The following is a 13,945-nucleotide window of genomic DNA, read 5'->3' on the forward strand; positions in this document are numbered from 1 at the left end:
ATCGTTTGAAGTTACAAAATAATAAAGCTGACATATATTACTTCTGGTCGCTGGTATGAACCGGAATTTGCTTGTACTGAGTGTTCATTGAAACTAAAGAGATATTAATCAAAACGTTGCCAGAAAAGTCGAATTTCCTTATATTCTCCGATGAAATGGCATCATCAGCCTTATCATAAACCAGATGACTGTTATTTTTGTAAAACGGACGTAAACGGTCATCATTTTAAAACTCGAAAACACATAAAGTATGCTGGAGTTGCAACTGTTAAGAAACACGTAGTCTTGGACGATATCATTGACTCAACTGCAGGTTATGAATTGAAGGAAGTTCAACTCATTGCTGATGATGATCAAACTGATAACAATGAACGTGATGATGAAGAATACTTTCCGTCTGGTTCTAAGTCTTCAGAACGACACATTGTATCAAATTCAGATTTTCAGGGTCTTTCTCGTGATTTACTGCTATCGGGAAGACAATCTGTGTGGGAAGTTCCTTGGAAATAAAAAGAGCTCTGATTATGTTGAAGTCGTCAAAGAGTTTTCGAGTGCGTACGAAAAAATGGAATGCAATATGTCCATCAAGATACACTTCCTGCACTCACATTTGAATTTTTTCCCGGAAAACCTGGGCCAGATGAGCGATGAACAGGGTGAACGATTTCACCAGGAGATAGGAATCATCGAAAAACGTTTTCAAGGGATGAACTCCATTAACATGCTTGCTGATTATTGCTGGTCCTTGAGACGTAAAACAAGTGATGACTCTTACAAACGGAGCATGTCTAGCAAACATTTTTGAAATCAAGATCAGTTTTTCCCGACATCTTTTAAAATTTTAATCCTGTACTGTTTCGTACTGTTCTATTCCGGTTAAGTAATGTTATGTCCTTTTTTTGCTGTTTTACAATATGCTGTTCTGTTTAACAATATGTACTGTGCTGTAATATACTATACTTTACTGTACTATAGTGTACCGTACTATACTGTACCGTGCCATAGTAAACTCCAAAGAGCCGTTTCCAATGCATTTTTAAGTTTGGAACCAGTTCCGTTGTGTACTGCACCGTACCGCACCGTAGCATACCGTACAGTGCTGCACTGTACTGTATATCTATACTCCAATAAATATGATGTGTTTATACTGACACTTGTTATCATTTTCATGCTTCGAAACGCGCCCTTATTCGCATTTAGCTCAGCTATACGTACATACAAAATTAGTAAAAAAATAAAATCTTAAAACTCACACAACTCTAAGAATTTTAATTCAATTACAAATTCAAATAAAGCTCATTCGACGCAGAATTAAATTTACTATAACAGTAGTGTACTAAAAACATCCTCAATATCGGATAATATCGCAAAAATGATGTCAAAGTTGAAAAAATAGAGAAAAAATAAAAAATTTCAAATACTTCCGTCTACAGTCTCGTCAGTTGTCATTTCAGAAAAATTGTCAACACACTGTCAAAAAGGCTTGTGTTTGTTCTTTCGAACTAAAAAAACCAATTCGAAATCGGATGGAAATTGGCGAAGTTAGGAGTGATTGTTCACATCAACCTACTGAAAAACGGTTTTTTGGCCATAAAATGAGATTTTGAGGGTGTATTGGAAATTTATCCTATACCATTTTTTAAGTTTTTCTATACCCACAAGGTGTGCTAGGTCTCCATAAAAGTATATTTAATTTTTTTTTTGTCACACAGTGTTATTACTCTTAAAATAAACATTGAAATATTAATAAAACTCTATGTATTTATGTACAGGGTGGCTGATGAATTTTGCTACATTAAGAAACTCAAATAACTTTTTTTTTAGTGTATGGAATTCATTTATTTTTTTTTCAAGTTGAAGGTCATTAAATTTTATTAAATGTAGCTTAACTAGTTTTAAAAATAATTGAATTTAAATGCCCCCCATGCTCGTTGACACAAGTGCGGCATCTTAGTAAAAAGTTGTTCATTGCTGCTTTGAGAGTTGCGACAGGAATAGCCGCAATTGTTGCCCGAATGGATTGTTTTAGTTCATCCAAATTTGTTGGCTTTGTTTTATAAACTTCTTGTTTACATAAACCCCACAAGAAAAAGTCAGGTGCAGTAAGGTCAGGCGACCTGGGGGGCCAACGAAATTCGGAGTTTCTTGAAATCAGTTTATTGGGAAATTTTCGTCGCAACTCTGTCATAACAGTCTGGGCTATGTGAGACGTTGCCCCATCTTGTTGAAACCACACAGAGTTGAAAGGAATTCTCTTTCGGCGTAGTTCTGGATAGAAAAATTCTTTCAGCATTTTCAAATAACGGTATCCAGTAACCGTAACGGTGTGACCATTTTCTTCAAAAAAATAAGGCCCGGCAATACAGCGTGAAGAAACCGCACACCACACTGTCACGCGAAGAGGATGCAATTCCGTCTCGTGGAGTATCTGTGGGTTAGAAGTACTCCATATTCGACAATTTTGTTTGTTCACATTGCCGTTTAAATCGAAATGGGCCTCATCAGACATGAAAAGGCAGTTTAACATGTTTTGGTCTTCTTCCACCATTTGCAGGATCTTCTGGCAAAATTCCAAGCGAATCGGCAAGTCTGCTGCATTCAGTTTGTTAACCATTTGAATTTTGTAGGGAAATAAGTCTAAATCTTTGTGCATTATTGTTTGCAAAGACTGTCGGCTGACACCAAGTTGAGCAGATAAGCTTCTTGTTGAAACCCTTGGATTGTTTTGTATAGCTGCAGCTACAGCAGCGATCGTTTCCTCTGTCCGAACTGGTGGGTTTCGATGATAAGGCCTTCTTGCGACTGTTCCTTGCTCAGCAAAATTATTCACCAGTCTCATTATGGTCCATCTGCTCGGGGGATCGCCGCCAAACATCCGCCTGTACTCTCTCTGTACCAAAACTACGGACTCCAGTGCGTGATAGCGGCGGACTATCCAAATTCTTGTTTGCGTGTCCCAGTTATCCATTTTAATAAATTTTAAAGATCAATCTGCAAATTAAAACAAAAATGGAACAGATAACTTAAAAAGAAAAAAAGTTATTCAATTTTTTTTTGGTAGCGGCTTTCATCAAAATTGATTAAAATTGAATTAAGAATGTTCGATATGCACTGGTTCTAAGTAAAATACTACTGGAAAATACAGGGGTTGTCGAGTTCATTTTTTTTAATTCAGGTTGGAGATTTATTTTAAATATTAATCCACCATTGTTTTTACCAACGTATGACAATTTAGGAAAGACAAATGCTGATTTCCTCATGACCAATTTCGTAAAACTATTGTTCCCGTTAAATTCGTTTGCAATAAATTTTGTATATTGTTTTGTTGGCACTATAGTATGTCGTACTATTTTGATTAAAGCAGATTTGTCCATATCCATACTATAAACCAAAAAGGTCTCATGGTAGTAAAGATAATCCCAATTGCTACGAACAAATTTTATGCTTTTTCACCATGTTTTCTAAGTCTTGTACTGAACCAGGCGGTTTTTTATTCCGGGCCCTGCCGAACGATTATAACGACCGAAAATGTTCATAATTTCATAATTTTGCAATGCAGCTTTCACAGCTCACTGAAGTATTTATTTGTACCGCCGTAGCCGAGTGAGTTGGTGCACTACCATTTTGAAGTAAACAGGTTCAAAATCCTGGATCCGAAACACCAATTGATTAAACATGGGCAATGCGAACCTCCAAGTGTATTTCTGCCAGAAAAAAGCTACTCATAAAAAAACTATCTGCCGCTCGGAGTCGGCTTAAAACTGTAGGTCCCTTCAGTTGTGGAACAACATCAAGAAGCGGTGTGCCTCGAAATAACCAAAATTCACAATTTTTCTACATAACATTAACTCATCTATAAAATCATACGATAAAATTTCCATTAGCCTGCTCGTATCGAATGCTCCTTATTTGTATTGACAATAACGGTATTAAGTTCATCTTTCGAAAAACAAATGGTGTTATGAGGATGCTTATTGGTTTCACGCTCAGCTACGCCCCAGATTACATAGTAATCCAGGGGATTAAAGTCTGGGGAGTTAGGCGACCAGAAATTCGGTCTTATGTTGTCATGGAAGTTTTCAGCTATCCAATGTGGTGTGACCATCACTTTGTGCAAAGGAGCAGAGTCTTGCTCAAAAATGTATGGGCTGCCTTTGCGTACACACCAGGGTTTCCCAGTGAGACGTAGCTTCAGGAAAATATAAATTAATATAATATATGGAAGGCAAATTGTTGAACCTCGTTGAAATCGAAAAATGAATACGGCTCCGAAATGCTGATGCCTAGTACAACTTCTTGCGACTGCAATTTTTCGAGTAACTCTCTTGCTTTCGCTTTATTGTTTATGCTGCTTCAAGATGGCAGCTTCTTTACCGACAGCTGTTATTGTCTGTGCAGACGTGAGAGTGACACCTCACTGAATGGTAGCCGGCTAACATCTTACATATGTGCATGTCCTCAACTACCGTATGCACCCTGTATATATAAATTTAGAACTAGCCCTGCTCTTAATCGAATGCAGCCACTAAAATTTAGAGAATACCTCTATAATGGCAAGTGTGTGATTATTCCTCTTCTTCGTTTCCTCCATTGAACCTAGCGTTTTATCTTCCTTGTTAATTGCCCCTAACATACTCCCGCCTTAGTCTCGGCAACAAGGCATTCAGTGTAATTTTTTACTACGCTGACCACCTTCGGAGATAGGTTATGTACATAGAATTAACTTTCTTCCGATTCTTGCTTTTTATTTATTTCTCCACATCGCTGCTAACCTGAATCAGCTTTTCAGCTAACCATTCCTGGACTTGCTTTTGGACTACGCACTATCAGCTTCATCTAAATATGCGAAGTTATACCTTATGTCACGATGTTATACCTACGTCGACCAACCTCATAACACTATCCTTGGTTTCACACTTTAAGTGGTTCAATTCGATTCGAGGAAGCTCTTTCACGGTGCCCTTCTTGTAACTCTCAATGCTATTATAATCCCTTCTACTGGCGATGCTCGTACGAAATCTAGCTTCCTCACAGTCAATAACGACATCTACCTGGTTCGATATACTATCATCCTCTAGAACTACATAGTAAAGAATATTGCTCTCCCTAATGTGAAATAACCAATCGTTTTTATCTTCTTATAACCAATTGTGTATAACGTTTTTATTATAGACTGTAAGTCTATGTGTATGCAAAAAAATGAGTACAGTATTATATCTAATGGCGTTACCCCTATTTAAAGGCGCAGAACAAGTAGTCACGCTTGACTTTCAAATCTCTAAACAAGTATGTATTTGAAAAATTTGACTTCAACGTGAACAAGTGTACCTTTCCTCCTTCACCTTTGGGTTCGACTCGTGGTTATACAGAATTGCATTAATTTGATTTATGCATTAATTTGGTTTCTGATAGAACTTGAAACTCCTTATTAAAAAGTGAGTACTTTGTCCAGTTAAATATCCTACATTGTCGCCCTGAAAATAAGTTTTATTGCCCCGCTGCATTTCGGTAATCCTTCCCGTAAATACAACTCAGGTTTTCCCGAATTATTTTGATCAAAATCAATAGCTAATTGAATAGGTGCATAATTTAATTTCCATATTCAGTTTTTTGTTTGTGACTTAACTTGTAATATAAGTCATTGAAAGGCAGGAAGATAGAATATTGATTCGATTGATTTACTTATGCAGACATTTTAAATAAGTTTCCTATAAATTGTTCAATCGGAATTATGTCTTTGTTACACATTTTTAGAAAGCACATCCTTTGAAGTAATAACAAAAAGTAAAATCATTATAATATCTTTTTTAAGCAAGAAGATAGTCTCGTTTCCAAATACCGCTTTTTTAAGTGGTTTTCTTCAATTAGACTTTCGAAGTTTAGCGCTGTCTGCCTCTGACTTGTTACTTTTAGTATTAAATTGTTTGATTACTCTAAATTATAAGCAAACCAAATTTATTTGCTCCTTTTTTGCTTATTTTTGGTTAGGCACAAATTGTGCAGAGTTAAAAAAATATTTATTGGACACTTTTACATTGTCATCAGAGAGAGCTGACATATGTTACATATGTATGTACTTGGAATAACCGTTCAGAAAAATTTACTATCTAAGTTTAACGATCGATGCGAAAAAGCGGGGGAAAAAAGATCGTTTAAAAAAAAATAAAAAAGTGCTTGGTTGGATGATGAATTGAAGGTAATATTTGAAGATAATGTTCGTATAACTTCAGGTGAACGTGGTTGACCGGAAAACGAAAAAATATAGAACACGCTTATGTCAAATACCTACGGCGAATCAGATAAAGCCTATATTGCGAGTTTTGCAAGAAGAACAAAAAGGAAGTTCTTAAGAAGGTGATACAGAACCAGCCACCTTTTATGCAAAAGCTTTCGTCTTCGAAATATCAATACGGATTATTAAGATCTTACTTGTCTGGAAAAATGTGTTTACCTTTCCGTAATATGACATGATATTGGATGCAAAAACGATGTGCTTGATGACTTGCAGGATAAAGTTCCAGTATCGAAATTAATGGTATTGGTGCTTTAATCAAATTCCAAGACCTTTTAGGCGACCGCCGTAGCCGAATGGGTTGGTGACTAACCTTAAGAATTCGGAGAAAACGTAGGTTTGAATATCAGTGAAAAACAAAAGTGAAGAAAAAGTTTTTTCTAATAGCGGTCGCCCCTCGGCAGACAATGGCAAACCTTCGAGTGTATTTCTCCCATGGAAAGACTTCCCATAAATGCCATCGAATTCGGTCAATACGCAATAAATACTGCTCAAATATTTTTTATACATTTTTTGTTTTTGCGGATGAGGTGGTTTAAAATGCCTAATGCATCATCAAAGCTGCAGTCGCCGCAATGGTATATCCGGGAATAAAAAAACCCCCCTCGTTTGGAACCGTCCCCAACCTGGAACGGCTTTCGCATTCAGAGGTGCTTTCATCTTCCTCATTACAAAGGTCTATGTGCCTGCATCCAGGTGCCGCCTTTTTTATACGGATAATCCTTTCCGCGAAACCACTGATGATCTCCCACGTTGCTCTGCTACTTAGCATCTTGTCAATTATATTTTCAGTGGTTATATGACCGACTGCATTCTCTAGCGTTCGATGTTCTTGTTCCCAACGCATGCATTGGATGAATATGTATGTATTCAGCGTCATCTTCGGTTCATTTGGGTTGTATAAAAATTGACTTCACAGAAGTTTCTGATGTTTAATGTGGCGACGTGTTTTATAAGCCTATCCGGCCATCTGCTGCGTGTTTCGTAAATCCAGCGGTCTGGCTATAGCCTTAGCCTTTCATCTTTTATTGTGCGCGCTACAGGTTTGCTAACTCTTTTTTCTATTCGCTCTTACTTTAATGCCCGTAGCTTTTTCCTTTGAAAAGCTAGTAAGTCGATCGGTATGAACCACTTATTACTTGAATAAATGTCCCTAATACAGTGCGCTAGGCAAACACAACTCTCAGGGCTGCCGTTTGTTGTACCGATGATAAGAAGTTGCATATAAGCTTTACCTTTAGCGCATTTGCCCACAGTTCAGCTCCGTATAAGAGCAACTTTTAGCTGCCGCTGGGCGTTAGATAACGGCTTATTAGTGTGGTTTGTTGGATGCGCGCCCACACAAAGCCATTTCCGCTCCCATTTTCTGTTGTGCTTACCCCATTTCCTAGCGGGAGCCAGAGTTCCGGAGTACCAGTGGGGTTCTGTAACCAGTTGCGGGAATTTTTTGGTTTGTATTGCACACTGATTATAAAAACGTCCGTGTTCTTTTCTGCCATCAATTGTGGTAGGAGTGTGTCCGGGCATCTTCTCGATCCCGGTATATGATCAGACGAGCTGTGATTCGTTTCAGAGCACAAACAGCATTTCAAGGTTTTGGTGCATTCCTTGAGATTATGGTCCGATTCGGCGCATCTAATGCCCCTTCTGTCGGGCTCTCTATAATTCCATATTATGTACCCTGGGCCGAAGCACTGAGGGGAATGCCAGCTTTCTCCTGTGTCAAAGTCACGTAAGCACAAACTTGTTCTCTGCTGTTTGGTGCTGAGAAGTGTTTGTAGTGAGAGTCGTCCTTACAGCCTCTCCCACTTCCCACTTTGTAGTATCATCTAAGTCCCGTTTCTCTACCGTAGTTTTCGGTTTAAGGTCTGTTATAATAGCCCATCCCTGTAGTGTACTTTTTAGTGCCTCGCAAAAGGTGGGCTTGATCTGCTCGACAAGTATCGCTCCCACTCTGGTTTTTCGAACGAATTTTATTTTGGCCTCTGCGTGGCCAGGCTTTATTTTGCTATAGAGGTTTTTAAAACATCCACGTAGCTGTGCCCTTCTGCGGGCTTGATTAGGATCACTTGCGACTGCGGCTTAATTTAAACGATTTTTTACAGTTTTTCTGTGTTTGATGGTTCAGGGCCAGTCTTTGGACCTGCTTCCGCAGCGCTTCTAATTCGCACCTTTTTTTCGCCAACAATTTGCCATCGGTCATCTTCGCCATTTATGTTTGACGAGCGTGTGTTGGAAACTGGAGGACTTGTGGCCAGTCGTTTTTCTTGGTATGTCCTAGGTGTGACCGCAATGGTAGCTCCTATAGCCTCAGTTACACTTCTTGCGGCATTATTTTTTTTCTTTTCCGCCCTTCATCCAGTTTCGTCGATAGCTGCCAATTACGTCGAGTATTTCTTCCAATTCCGATACACCATCCTTTATGTCCACGCTGATGTTCTTCTGCTTTAATAGTTCAAGCTTCACTTTATTTATAACCCTTTTTCATTTCGAAAGTGATTCTTCTTCTGCTGCTCTCATTTTTTGTATGAACTCCTATTTTGGAGAACTGGGATAGAACGACTGTAGTTCGGTTTGTGAACGGAGTGGCGCACTGTGTTGGTTGCTTTGGTGTTTCGATTTGAGTTTCTACTACCGTTTTTCTAGTCCTCTCTTTGGAAGCGTCCTTTGTCTTTTTTGATGGTTGAGGCGTGCTCAATACCGGAGATCGCAGTGCTCTTCTGCTCCTTTTGAACATGCTCCTATCACTGGCGATTTCTTTATCTGTTTTTGTTGTTGTTTATTTTCCATTTTCGCTTCAAGCCGCTATCTCCGGACGATGTACAGTTGTCTTAAAAGTAATCCCCGTGGTTATCTATGCAAGTGCGAGGAGTTCACGCGAGGGTTGACACTAGGCCTTATGGGAGCTTGTGTCCAGGGCCAGAATCCGACACTAGTCAGGAATTGTCTCAACTGAACCTGTACCACTTACTTAATAGCATCGAACGTACTTGAAGACCTGCCACAGTTTTAAGGAGACCGAGGCGTTTGTAGCATTAACCTATAGCTATTCCGGTGAGGTGTCACCCTCCTGCACTGAGGCGATAGAATACTAATTTCACCAGCTCTTAGATTAATTTTTCCAGTATACCATAATCAGGATCTTACTGATCTCGATCCTGATGAGGCTTACAGCTCTGCCGCTGGAGGTACTCAGGACATGAGAGGCCTTTCAGCCGAGCCCCTTCTGCTGGATTTTAGTCGCCTGTTAAGGGGGCATGCCTTTCCGCGGGTGTATTCTTTTTCCCAGATCCAAACCTAAAAGCACCAAATATTTAAAAAAAGGAATTACTTCATAATGGCCAAAATCAAATCAATGATTGTCTTTATAATTACTCATTATCTTAGAGTTTTAATTTTTATTTATCATTTTCGGCTTTTCCATTTCCAAATGTATTTCTATAATAAAATTTAATGTTAATTTCAGTAAAATATTTTATTAAATACCAGAATTCTGCCCGCTCTTGTCACAGGTACTCACACACGCGCCCAATGAATCTTTATTCAGACGGCAACGAAGTAACATGTATATCACCAACACAATCCCAGTTTTTTCCTAAACAATCTGTTGGCCACACCTTCTGAATTTTTTTCACCATGGCATTTTCTGAAAAACTGAAAAAAACACGAGCCCAAAATATGCGACTAAAAAGAGTTCGAGGTGCCGATAGGAAAAACGCCCAAAACTCTATTAGAAAGTTCGACGGCTTATATAAGGTTTCAAAGGATAAATTCCTAGTAGGAGCAACTACAGAGAAGTGGTGACTGATGTACAAAGCATGCTTCAGTTGTGTAGGGAACACTTTTACAACCTGCTCAATAGTGACACTAGAGAAAGTCATAGAGAAGATGAAGCAATCGATCGACAAAACGTTGATGCTGGAACTGTCTTTCTATTATCAGATTATGACGAAATGTGTCTGAGTTATTCAAGTAAGGCAGTAAAAAGCTAATAAGGTGCATTGAGTAATACCAGCAGCTTCGATAGAACGGAAAAGGATCTCTTCGAGCGATATGTTACCAAACGAGGCTTCAGACAAGTTGACTCGCTAAAGTATGACGTCTTTGAAAGCTTTTTCAAGCTGTAGAACTATCTATCTCAGTCATCATCTTTTATAATTATACAATTGTGTACAAAATTGATGTGATCAGCTTCAATAGCCGCAAAGTTGGTTCTCCCTTTTCTAAGGTGGATAAATAGTCGAACCGAATTGGTCTAGTATGGAACAAAGATAAGACGAAATACCTTCTGTAATCAAACGGTGGACTCACGGTTCGACCCTCATGTCACTATACTAGACAGTTATGATTTCGAAGTTAGAAGAGGCTTCGTTTATTTAGGAATATACTTTAATAACAATAATAATGTCATCTTTGAAATGAACGGAGCTTCTCTTACCAACAGGTGCTTATTTGGACTAAGTAGGCAATATAATTGTAAAGCCCTCTCTGGACGTGCAAAAACCACAGAATAATACCCGAATCTTGCCCGTACTACTGTATTGTGCAAAAGCATATACGCTGACAACATCCGATGAAGCGGTCTTTGAAGTGCTCTACAGAAAGATTCTACAGGAAGTTTGTGAAACTTTGCACAGAGAACGTTAATGTATGGAGAAGATTCAATGACGGAAACACATGGAATTTCGAGGGATACTCTTTTGCGCACGTTTGTGGTCCAGCAGAGACATATTTTTCACCAAAAAGTTAACAAAAATATACTCAACTAGTCAAATTAAACAGCAGTTGAGTAAAATTCGTTTGTAAGTAATATAGGAAGAAAGAATGTTAGCGCTGTAGGTAGCTACAGGCACTTTCTCATAAAAAAAATATGCTAAGTTCAATAGTGACTTAGAAAGAGCAAATTATGCAAAAATATATACATATACATGTATTATGCCTGTCTAAGGCATTTCCTGTTAAAACATGTAAAAAAAATTTTTTTTATATACTATTTGATGTCAATAATAACATACTATAAAAGCAAAACGATCGCATTTTATTTTCTTAAAAAAAAGTTCTAAAAAATATCTATAAAAAATAAGTGGTTGACCAGAGTACTACCTTCAGACAACTCGCGCAGCTGATGCACATGCATCATCTGTATGTTAGTTGGCTAAATGACAGTGCAGAGTATTGTTTATAAACACACGGAAGCATTTTGCCCAGAGTAAACGCGAAAAAAGGAAATCAGTAATGGATTTTAATCGTAAAAGTGTGATTGCATTATATTTGGCTGGAAAATCACAACCAGAGATTGTTCGTGAGCCCGAGCCCCTCGAAGTAAATAAAGTTTTTTTTACTGCACCATTACTTGTTACAATGATATTGGTAGCAAAAACGGCATGGAGGTGATTATCAAAAGACTGCGACGAAGTGCCAATCAAATGACGAAAAAACTGAAAATAACTGACCGTAACATCCGCCGCATACTGAAAAATGATCTCAAAGTAAAGCCTTACAAGATCTAAAAGGCGCATGATCTCACACCCAAGCAGCAACAAGTTAAACTTGAGAGAGCGAAGGAGTTGCTTCACTTGGCCGAAAGCGGTGAATTTCCGAATATTGTGTTTACTGACGATAAGAATTTTCAAATTGAGCAATTCGTAAACTCCCAAAACGATAGGGTTTTTTTGACCGACCGTTCATACGAGAATTCGAGTCATCGATTAGAAAGTATTCTGGACGTTGCTTTGAAGTCGTGGGCGAACAAACATATTGGTGGCAGACCATGGACGTTTCTACAGTACTAGGCACCGTCTCACGAAGCTCGAGTGAACCAATAATGGCTTCAAGACAAAGTTCCGATCTTCATAACGTCCACACAATGGCTCTCAAATTCACCAGACGCGAATTACCAGACGCTGAAAAGAGCCATTGCCCGCGAGTGGGCCAAAATATCTGAAAGTCACATTTGGGTAGCTTGCGATTCATTCTGGACCGTCTCAAGGCCATAGTCACGCAAAAGTAAATGGATTCTTAATTTTGTATTATTTTCGCACATTTTTTACTTTGAATTGAATAAAAGCAATTTTCTAAACTAAATTTTTGGCCTTTTTAATTGGTTACACTTCGAGTGCCGGGCCCTATAGATATAATAAGGCGATGCGTCGTGAGGTAGGTCATCGCTGCTTCAGTGCATACATAAGTGTGTAACACTTTGGAATTAAAGACGAAATTGATCTTTTGTACAAACATAACTAATATTATACATTTTTAATATATACATGTATCAATATACCAAAACACTTGTACGCTCTATGCATTCTCGTCTAAAATTATCATAGTTTCAACACAAAAAATTAGCAACAAACTAAATTTGTATAAGTTTTAAATGTACTAAAACGCACTCACCAAAATGTGAGTTCGGTTTTGTACTTTGTTTAAATTCGTCTTTTTGAATTATCAAGAGAACATAGAAATACACTATCAAATGCCTTGCAAAATGCCGTCAACCATTCGTCAATTTGATTTCCTACAGAAGCCACAAACTGTGCAGAGCCAATATACTAAACAGAGAATTCACTGTGTTGAGCTATGTTAAGAGTTCCACTACACCACGGCGGCGGTTACACTTCATTTTTGACAATTCACCCTATTCGTAGCCCGTGAGACTTCTCTATACATTACCGTTCTCTGCTTTGCATGTTGGCGTCGACTGAAGAATGATAGAATATAAAATTGCACCTTCCGAATTCGCGTGCCATCAGCTCTTCAAATAAACAAACAAATGGAAGAGTAAGAGGAAGCATGGAAATTGCCAGTACATACGCACTTTCTTGCCATGGCATTATCGGCAAAAGAAGGCCAACAAATTTCATTTGGAAGAATTTTTATAATCCGCGCTTTCACCGTTTAACACCCGGCACTTCATTTATTTTAGTTTTTAAAAGCCACAAATTTTCAAATTACAGTGTTAACAAACTCTTCACTGAATATTTACAATCAAGTAATTTCTCTTCCTGTTGTTTGGTGCATGTATTACTATAAAGTCAGCCGATCGGCTGTTAGTTAGAGCAAAAGGCCTTGGTTTGCCTAACTGGATCTAGTTAGTATGTACAAGAAAGAAATGTGTGCTTTGTTGAACTCTGCCGAAATCGCTTAAGCGGTTATCGCACCAATCAAGAAGAGGAAGAAGAAGAGGATTTATTAGGTGAAAAGAAAAATTCGCACCAATTTTCGCTAGCACTCTTTACTGAGCCGTAACTAACAATGTTTGCAATCCATCGGGTAGTATTTACAAATCGTAACTGGCAATAAAAATGGTTCGTGTATGAGAACAATATGTAGCTGTATAAGTTTGAGCCGATTCGCGCCAAGTCTAGACCACTTTTGTTATGTCGGGTCAGAACTCGTGAAATCGACCCCGTCTAGTTATTTCACAATAAGGACGAGGACTCCTTCAATTAAAATAGACAAAAGTTATTCAACAAAGCGTACATATGTATGTACGAGTATGTCTGTAAATAATGCAGAAGAGAATTCTACACTGAAATAATGTGAATGTCGCAGCTGTAGTAGAACAAAGTATAAGTACTGTAATTTGTTAAGCCACAAAAATAGAGTGGCTCATTAAGAATATCAGTCAATTTGATTTACAAATTTTAAGTAGAA

The sequence above is a fragment of the Anastrepha ludens genome, chromosome X (assembly GCF_028408465.1).
Source record: "Anastrepha ludens isolate Willacy chromosome X, idAnaLude1.1, whole genome shotgun sequence".
In the NCBI taxonomy this organism is placed as follows: Eukaryota; Metazoa; Arthropoda; class Insecta; order Diptera; family Tephritidae; genus Anastrepha; species Anastrepha ludens.